Source organism: Anser cygnoides, chromosome W, assembly GCF_040182565.1.
Source record: "Anser cygnoides isolate HZ-2024a breed goose chromosome W, Taihu_goose_T2T_genome, whole genome shotgun sequence".
NCBI lineage: Eukaryota > Metazoa > Chordata > Aves > Anseriformes > Anatidae > Anser > Anser cygnoides.
Window position 1 is genome coordinate 15,093,549 of NC_089911.1, and position 9,729 is coordinate 15,103,277.

Genomic DNA, 9,729 nt, shown 5'->3' on the forward strand with positions numbered 1-9,729 from the left:
GATCTCAGTGAAGTAGTAATTTATTCGCGATTGCAATGGCGGGCGCATAGGGAGCATAACTTGGCTCCTCCTCCAAAAAAAAAAGGAATCTTTTGTTTACACATAAATTTCAAGCCTGAATTTTCATCAGGCCCGTATTTTGGCCAAAATACTGCTGTTTCCTTAATTGGTTCTTTTGTCCAGACTCATACACAATATTTAACCATATATATATATTTTTTTTTTTTTTTACCATCTCCTCCAATTTTGAGATTATTTTTCCAATTTCTTATAATTCTTCAGGAAGAACTTTCGGTAGGCACTCCCCCAGGGATATCTCCCTGTCCCCTGGAACTCATATTTCCCATTTTTCCTATTCTGGAAAATGGGGGTGTACTGCCAAGCACTTCCCCATGCAAGGGCTACCGCACACCTATGAGTTTACCAGATTCCCTGGTGTACTTCCGAGCACTTCCCCGTGCAAGGATTACTGTACACCAAATTTCCCTGGTGTACTGCCAAGCACTTCCCTGTGCAAGGGCTTACCATACACCAAATTTCCCGAGACTCTTCCTTTCTCTCCCTTATCTCACGCTTCATCCGTCTCCGGCCGCGCCCCTCGCGGAGCTACGGAACCGCGGATCAGGACTCCACACTCGCTTCGTACAAAAGTACGTCTCAATCACACATCACACAGAGTCTCACCTGACCCCCAAGGCAATACTTAATATTTCTTACCTTGGTCTGTGCACAGAGTTACCGGATCAATTCTTAAAACCCGGAGTGCCTACCTTCTTCCTTTTCCCCACTACTTCACGGATCCTGCCTCTTTAATCAGTCTCGGGCCCTCTGTCAGCTCTCCGCAGAACCGCCACCGTCGATGCACAGGACCGCTGAAATCAGCGGGGCATGCCTTCCTGCTGCTGCGGTGGTGGGGCTCCCCAGTAGGTGACTGGATCCCGGACGAGCCCCCAGATTGTGAGAAACACTCTGTAGCCAATAACTTAGGCTCAGGCGAGGATCTCAGTGAAGTAGTAATTTATTCGCGATTGCAATGGCGGGCGCCCCACAAGCAGGAGAGCGCACCTACTAGTTCCAAAAACACAGTTTATATACTTTTTGATGACAGGACCCTCCCCTGTTTCCCCACTGGAGTGGGTAATCCAGGTTCACAATCTATCTGATGCTTCACAGACAATGCCTGGCCTTCAGTTGCCGGCCTGTTTTTGAGATGGTAATGTTTTCTCCCCTTATCTGGCTTGACTTAACATAGTGATTTTCACCTGATTGCTCTAAGGAGTCTGGTTGTCTGCATTTTAGGAGGTCACCTGCTGAGCTTTCTTATCACTGTAAGCATATCTCAATACCACATTCCTTCCTTCTATACTATGTAACACTGCAAAAACAGCATTTCTATTCCCACATGGGGGGGTCCCAAGCTGGAGCAACCCCCTCCTGATGGATGGACCCCGTGGCACAGACCCACACCTGGACCAGCTCCCAAAAGAGATGCTGCCAGTGGAGAAACCCACGAAGGACCAGCCCAGGTTTGTAGTAATCTACAAAAATCTGTAGTAATCTGCAAAAATCTTTGTAGATTACTGAGATATAGTCCCCAGTCTTTGCCAATTGTTTCTACTCTCCTCCTTATTGGAGTAAATTCATACCGTTAAGCTTCCAGTTAAGTAAAAAAAGGCCAGAAATATCTGTAATGAGACATCAGCACCAAACAGCACTTATCACCTCACTTGTATGCTGCATCTTAAGTGACTTGTGTGCCAACTGGCTACTCTTGCCTTCCCAACTTATCTTGTAAAACCTCAAGTCATGAGGGCAGCGGCAAGATACTGAGAGATCCTGATTTTCCTTTTGAAGTTTGGCGGTTAAAGAATCAGAGGATGATAAAGTTGCTATCCTCCAGAAACCAAAGCAGCCAGCTCCCAAGTCACATTCCTTGTTCTTAGTGTCAGAGGAAAATTGCTACTGCAAAACAAACATTTATTAGACTTCTTAAGATGGTAAACAGGTAGGTTCTGTCCTTTATTTTGATTTTTTTTTTCTTTGCTAAAGCATTAGTGGGGAGGGAGAAGAGAATTAAAAGGAATCGATGAAATCAGAAAAGAATACTGTATCTAACCTTTACCCCAACATCTTTTACAGAAACTCTCTGGCTTTCTTGTTTCGACTCCTTGGCAATATCTTCAGTAGATTCTTCATCCTTCGGTCTATGAACAATTGTCTGGACAGTTTTGACCATATTCGTCAGTTCATCAGGATATGGAGTTGGATATCTCTTCAGATTGCCTTCCTGTGTTACAAAAAGCAATAATATTCAAATTTTACTTAAATGCCACAATTAAAGTATCATCTTTAAAACAGATAATAAATTAGGACAAAACACTCAGCAGAGCAATCTTCACTTTGCTGTTTGAGTCTACCTAGATTAACTCAAACTTATGTTTATAAAACCCAGGAAGAACACATTTTTTTGTTTGTTTAATTTGGCCATTGATTGAAAGCAGGAAGAACTATGACAACTATAATGTACTTAAAGAAAAATCAGGATTAAATATTATTTCCCCACTATCCCTCCCCAGTAGCACTGTAAGCATAGCAACCACATAACCACCAAGTGATTATATGAAGGTGCTTTATTCAGCGCTGGAAGCCGGGGCAGGTGCCCAAATCTGGCTTCAAGTCCCGTTACTTCCCAGCCATTATTTATACATCCAACATTACGTAAGGTATACATATTCATTACAGGTTGCAACATCAGCCTCGCATTCCATTCTAATTAGCTCTCCTCCCATTTGCACATGCGTGGTGCTCTCTGGTGGTCGTCCAGATGCAGTAAGGAGTCTTCCTCTCTGCTAAACTTTTCACCTTTCTCACTCGACGCATGCTCTCTCTGCTCCTTGGTTCTGGTTCAACTCATTTCAGCATTTTCAGGTTCTTATCAAAGGTCAGGTTGTACTTGTTCCCTCCCAGGGTTCCCTTTCAAAGATTCATTTGACTGTTCGGTATACTCCCTAAATATCTCAGTATACATAGATTAATTGATAATGTAAGTACATTTGACAATGCTTATTATACTTTATGACCCATCACCTAAGAGACATTAATAAAACATCCATTTGGTTCTCCATAACACTAACAGCACCACCAGTCCAGTACTCTCCTAGGTATGCCTTATCATAGAATCAGAATCATTAAGGTTGGAAAAGACCTCCAAGATCATCTGGTCCAACCATCACCCTACTACCAATATCAGCCACTAAACCATGCACAGTTACGAGATCAGTTCTCAACGATATCAGTTCTCAAAACCGGAGTGCCTACCCTTTTTTTTTTTTTTTTTTCTTCCCTAATTCTTCACTGATCCTGCCTTCTTAACCAGTCTCGGTTCCTTTGTCAGCTCTCTGCAGAACCACTGTCACCACAGCACAGGAGTGCTGAAATCAGCGGGTCATGCCTTCCTGCTGCAGTGGCGGCGGGGCTCCCCGGTAGGTGACTGGATCCCAGACGAGCCCCCAAATTGTGAGAAACACTCTGTAGCCAATAACATAGGCTCAGGTGAGGATCTCAGTGAAGTAGCATTTTTATTCACGATTGCAATGGCGGGTGTCCCACAAGCAAGAGCGCACCTACTAGTCACATAGTACAGTTTATATTCTTTATCTCTCAATGACCGGGACACTCCCCTGTTTCCCCATTGACTGGGTAGTCCAGGTTCACAGTCTATCCAGTGCTTCACAGACAATACATGGCTTTCAGTTGCCAGCCTGTTATTTTTCAAATTTCTTTTGACTTTTTTTACTCTGAGGTGATAATGTTTCTTCCCTTATCTGGCTTGACTTGACACCTAATTTCACCTAAATACCGTGAAATTCACCTAATTCTCCTAATCCACCTATTCACCTATTCACCTAATTACCGTGAAATTCACCTAATTCAACCAGACCTAAGGAGTCTGGTTGTCTGCATTTTACAAGGTGGTCTGGTAAGCTTTGTTATCACTGCAAGCATATCTCAATACCACATTCCTTTCCTCTAAACAATATGACATCTCTAGAAAAAACTCTTTCTTACATGGTCACATACACCCAGTAAATGCTTTTCTGTTGAATATCAATTTAGTACTTGTCTTTCTCCCCGTTCTCGGCCCGCCCCCCCACCCTCCCCCCCCCCCCCCCCCCCCCCCCACATTGGGCATTCCTAAGAAGCAACATGTCTGGTACTTCCTGTGCTTATGTTAGTGTTGGGGAGAATCGAATGGATGTTTTACTAATGTCTCTTAGGTGATGGGACATACAGTATAATTAAGCATTGCCAAATGTACTTACATTATCAATTAATCTATGTACACTGGAAACTTAGGGAGTACACTGAACATTTAAAGGAATCGTTGAAGGGGAACCCTGGAAGGGAACAGGTACAACCTGACCTTGGATAAGGGCCTGGAAATGCTGAAATGAGTTGAAGCAGAACCAAGGAGCGGAGGGAGCATGCGTCGAGTGAGAAAGGTGAAAAGTTTAGCGGAGAGGAAGACTCCTTACTTCATCTGGACGACCACCTGGACGACCACCAGAGTGCGCCACGCATGTGCAAAGGGGAGGGGAGCTAATTAGAATGGAATGCGAGGCTGATGTTGCAACCTGTAATGAATATGTATACCTTACGTAATGTTGGATGTATAAATAATGGCTGGGAAGTAACGGGACTCGAAGCCAGATTTGGGCACCTGCCCCGGCTTCCAGCGCTGAATAAAGCACCTTCATATAATCACTTGGTGGTTATGTGGTTGCTACGCTAACACTTATGTTACCAATTCTGGTGCAAAAACATTTTTGGTCCTCCAGTTCCCCCCTTTTCTTCTTTATAAATTTGTCAAAGCAAAGAAATTGCTGAGCAGCTTCAAGAACCTTTTGAGCAAGTATAAGAAACACCCTTCCAGTTGCTTTGTTTTTTAGTAGTTCTGTTTTCACATTTTTTTTTACTTCATGCTAGAGAAAAGGCACAACTCCTTCTAGAATACTCCTTTGAAAGTTTCTTTTTTTGTTGTCTTGTTTTAGAACATGGAAAACAGTTTTCTTCAAGTAGTGCAAAATCAAGTCTCCTGTGCTTTGTAATTCTGGATGCTTGCACTTCCCCATAGGCCAGTCTGAAATGGATTTGAATGTAATTTTGTATGGGGTCATTATACAGCCACAGTAGTATTAACACAGGTGTGTAAGGAATGGTCCAGCAATTCGTGCCACTAAGGGATTTGAAGGGTTAACATTGAGGCCTGGGTTTAGGTGAGAAGAGAACAAAGGGATTTCTTCAGAGAAAAACTGCTGACTCTGCACGGACGTGCAGTAACTTCTGACAGCCGGCCAAGAGACCACTAGATAAGGAGGAAGAATATGAGCCTCCCCGTCCGAGCGGCCCCCGAGAGACTAACAGACTGATAAGCAGGCGCACCTGGGAGGACTTTGGATTCGGGAAACCAATTATAATAACCCTGCCTCTTCTAGAAGTAGTAATGAATATGTATTAGCCTAGGAGCATAAAAACCAGCCGCCTTACGTAACAGGTGTGCGTCCTGGTGGAGCAGAGACTCCCGGCGCACCCAGCGCTGTTTGCTTGCCTCTATTCATTTAATAAATTGTAAACTTTGATTGTAATCCTATTTGGGACTCAGTCAGTTATAACAGGTGGGAACAAAATTGAAAGGCATATTAGGGTGTTCTTTCACCATTGTTACATGGTTGTTTTTTATTTGGGAAACTATCTATTTGAGAGGGAGGAGGTTCCCCTGCAGCAGTTGCCATCAGCTGGCAGCTATTGCTTTCAGTGCTGGACTAGGCTGAGCTTTGCTCTATTTCAAGGTGACTCTTATATTCTTAAATTATTTGCAGCAGATTGCTGCTTTCAAATGCATCCAAAAATGAAAGGATGTTTTGAGAAAAAACAAATATTGTTTTCACTCATTCTGTTTTTATTTTCAATATAGTTCTCACTACCAAATAAGAATTAAGGTTTTTGCCTGCATCCTTACAACAGTTGAGCACATTCAGTCTGTTCACTGAACTCCTTTTTGAGTCAGGGAGCTTACAGCCCTATTCTGTGTTGTATGAGGGTTGTTGGTGGGTCACGTGTATAATTTTTGTCTTTATGATACTGTCTGTATTTAAACCAAACTCAGTTTCTGCATTTCATTTAACAAACAGTCACTGTCCTAATGCAAAAATTTCCATCAGGGACAGTATGCTGATGAATGTCAAGACTGCTTTGAACTTATCTTGGCCAAGCAGTTGAGCTTGGGATTTAGAGGTTATTTATCATGCACCAAGGATTTACTGAAAGGAAGGTGTCTTGGTTTCGGCTAGGACAGAGTTAATTTTCCTCCTAGCAGATGGTAGGGTGCTGTGTTTAGGATTTAGGATGAGAATAATGGTGATAACACACTGATGTTTTAGTTGCTGCAGAGCAGTGATTACACTAAGCCAAGGACTTTTCAGCTTCTCACATTGCCCTGCCAGCAGGCAGGCTGGGGGTGCAGCAGTAGCTGGGAGGGGACAGACCCAGGACAGCTGACCCAAAGTGGCCAAAGGGGTATTCCATATCATATGATGTCATGCTGAGCAATTAATACGGGGTGACTGGATGGGGTGGGGGGACTGGCTGCTCGTGGATAGAATCATAGAATCATAGAATATCCCGAGTTGGAAGGGATGCACAAGGATCATCGAGTCCAACTCCTGGCACCACACAGGTCTACCCAAAAATTCAGACCATATGACTAAGAGCACAGTCCAAACGCTTCTTAAAATTTGACAGGCTTGGTGCAGTGACTACGTCCCTGGGGAGCCTGTTCCATGCGTGACAGCGCTCTCAGTGAAGAACCTCTTCCTGGTGTCTAGCCTGAACATCCCCTGCCGCAGCTTGACACCATTCCCGTGGGTCCTATCTCTGGTCACTAAAGAGAATAGATTGTCTAGATTGTCGCCTGCCCCTCTACTCCCCGTCATGAGGAAGCTGTAGACCGCGATGAGGTTTCCCCTCAGCCTCCTCTTTTCCAGGCTGAACAGGCCCAGTGACCTCAGCTGCTCCTCATACATCTTCCCCTCTAGGCCCTTCACCATCTTAGTAGCCCTTCTCTGGACACTCTCCAACAGCTTAATGTCCTTTTTGTACTGTGGTGCCCAGAACTGCACACAGTACTTGAGGTGAGGCCGCACCAGCGCAGAGTAGAGTAGGACAATCACTTGCCTTGACCGACTAGCAATGCCGTGCTTGATGCATCCCAGGATACGGTTGGCCCTCCTGGCTGCCAGGGCACACTGATGGCTCATATTCAGCTTGCTATCAGCAACAACCCCCAGATCCCTCTCTGTGGGGCTGCTGTCCAGCGCCTCATTGCCCAGTCTGTACGTATAGCCAGGGTTGCCCCATCCCAGGTGCAGGACCCGGCACTTACTCTTGTTAAACTTCATGCGGGTTGGTGGTTGCCCAGCTCTCCAATCTGTCCAGATCTCTCTGCAAGGCCTTTCCACCCTCAAGGGAGTCAACAACTCCTCCAAGTTTAATATCATCAGCAAATGTGCTCAATACACCTTCTAGTCCTACATCCAAATCTTTTATAAAAACATTGAAGAGGACTGGCCCTAAAATGGAGCCTTGGGGGACCCCACTAGTGACCGTCCACCAGCCTGATGCGGCCCCATTTACCACAACCCTTTGAGCCCTGCCCGTCAGCCAATTGCTCACCCATCGTATGATGGTTTTGTTTAGCTGTATGCTGGACATTTTGTCCAGTAGGATCCTCTGTGAAACTGTGTCAAAAGCTCTACTGAAATCCAAAAAGATTACATCAGCTGGTTTCCCTTGATCTACTAGATGGGTGATCTTATCGTAAAAGGAAATCTAATTTTTTAGGCAGGACCTACCCCTCATGAACCCATGTTGGCTGGGACCAATGACTGCATTGTCCCCCAGGTGCGCTTCAATAACTTCAAGAATCATCCTCTCCATAATTTTACCAGGCACTGACGTGAGACTGACAGGCCTGTAATTGCCAGGGTCTTCTTTCTTCCCTTCTTGAAAACTGGCACAACATTTGCCAGTTTCCAGTCAACTGGGACCTCTCCAGATTACCAAGACCATTGAAAAATAATTGAGAGAGGTCCCGTGATGACATCAGCCAGCTCTCTAAGCACCCTGGGATGAATCCCATCCGGACTTGTATGGATCCAGGTGGAGCAGCAAATCTCGCACATGTCAGGGTCAGTTGGGAGTTTATCATTCCCGCCGTCATGGTCCTCCAGCTCAGGGCACCCTGGGTCCCGAAGCCCATCATCAGTGTTGAAGACAGAGGCAAAGAAGGCATTAAACGTCTCTGCTTTGCCTATGTCCTTGTCTGTGAGGTGACCTTCCCCATCAAGTAGCAGACCTATATTTTCTTTGGTTCTCCTTTTTCTGTTCATATATTTAAAAAAAAAAAACTTTTTTTTGTCTCCCACAAACCTGTCCAGCTTCAACTCTAATTGGGCTTTGGCCGCACAAATTTTCTCCCTACAAACGCGAATAGCGTCCCTGTATTCTTTCCACATTGCCTGACTCTGCTTCCAGCAGCCGTACACTTTCTTTTTCTGATTAAGTTCCAGAAGAAGATCCCTGGTTGGCCAGGCCAGCCTTCTGCCCCACCTGCTTGACTTCCGATATTTTGGAACTGCCTGATCCTGTGCTTTTAGGAGGCAGTGTTAAAGACTGACCAGCACAGATGGATGCCAACACCTTCAAAAGCAGCTTCCCAGGGGACCTTGCTGACTAGTTCCCTGAGCAGCCTGAAGTCTGCTCTCCCCATATCCAGGGCTGAAGTTTTCGTGGCAGTTTTCCTTCTGTCACCAAAAATTTTGAACTCAACCGCTTCATGGGCTTGATAGGCTGGGCATCGGTCAGCGGGTGGTGAGCAATTGCATTGTGCATCACTTGTTTTGTACACATTAGTAGTAGTAGTACTATTATCATCATTATTATTATTATTTTCCTTTCTTTTCTGTCATAACAAACTGCCTTTATCTCAACCCACAGGCTTTCACTTCTTTTTTTCAGTTCTCTCCCCCACCCCAGAGAAGGAGGGGGGAGGGTGAGTGAACCACAGTGTGGTGCTTAGATGCCAGCCAGGTTAAATCACAACAGTCCTTTTGGCGCCCAACGTGGGGCCCGAAGGGTTGAGATAACGACAGATCTGACCAGAGTGTGTTAAATCAAAATTTTTGTAAGTATTAGATCTGCTTAATAGTTGCTAGTCACAATGTTGATTGCTTTGATCTCGGGTCTGCTGTGCCTGTTTTCCAAATTCAGTTATATAGCACATTACTTACTGTATGTGCTCCCTGTCATGATGTTCATCCTTTCCGGGGCCCGGTTTAAGATTATTATTTTACTGTATGTTGTAACACTGGCTTATTATATGATAAAATTGCTGGTCATGAGGCTAACCTGGTATTTGTACTCAGCACTGCTGTCAACTCCATACTTTGGAAACCATATCTCAGAAACTATTAACAGTTATACCTTTTACCTTTTTTCTTCAGGGAGCCAACCTATGGAGGGGACGGGGGGGGAGATATTTTTTCCTACTTGTTCACTCTCCCTTTCTCCTTCACCACCCTCTTCTCCTCCAGGCTAGTTGCGATAGCTCTTCAAGACTTTGAATATCCTTGGGATGTTCAGACCAGCATGTTCTTATTGTCATGTCTCCTG

The 9,729-nt window shown here is 44.7% G+C and overlaps 1 long non-coding RNA gene across 2 annotated transcripts; it reads right to left on the reverse strand.

Annotated features, from left to right (window-relative positions):
• Positions 1 to 1,226: 1,226 nt before the first annotated feature.
• LOC136788636 (uncharacterized) lies at positions 1,227 to 9,108 on the reverse strand. 2 transcript variants are annotated; one of them, XR_010827293.1, is made up of 2 exons: positions 8,736 to 9,108; positions 1,227 to 2,287 (listed from the first exon to the last, which is right to left on the reverse strand). It is a non-coding gene; the product is annotated as an uncharacterized lncRNA (long non-coding RNA). The 2 variants fall into 2 exon arrangements; XR_010827292.1 differs by lacking the exon at positions 8,736 to 9,108 and adding an exon at positions 2,609 to 2,807.
• Between the last annotated feature and the right edge of the window lie 621 nt (positions 9,109 to 9,729).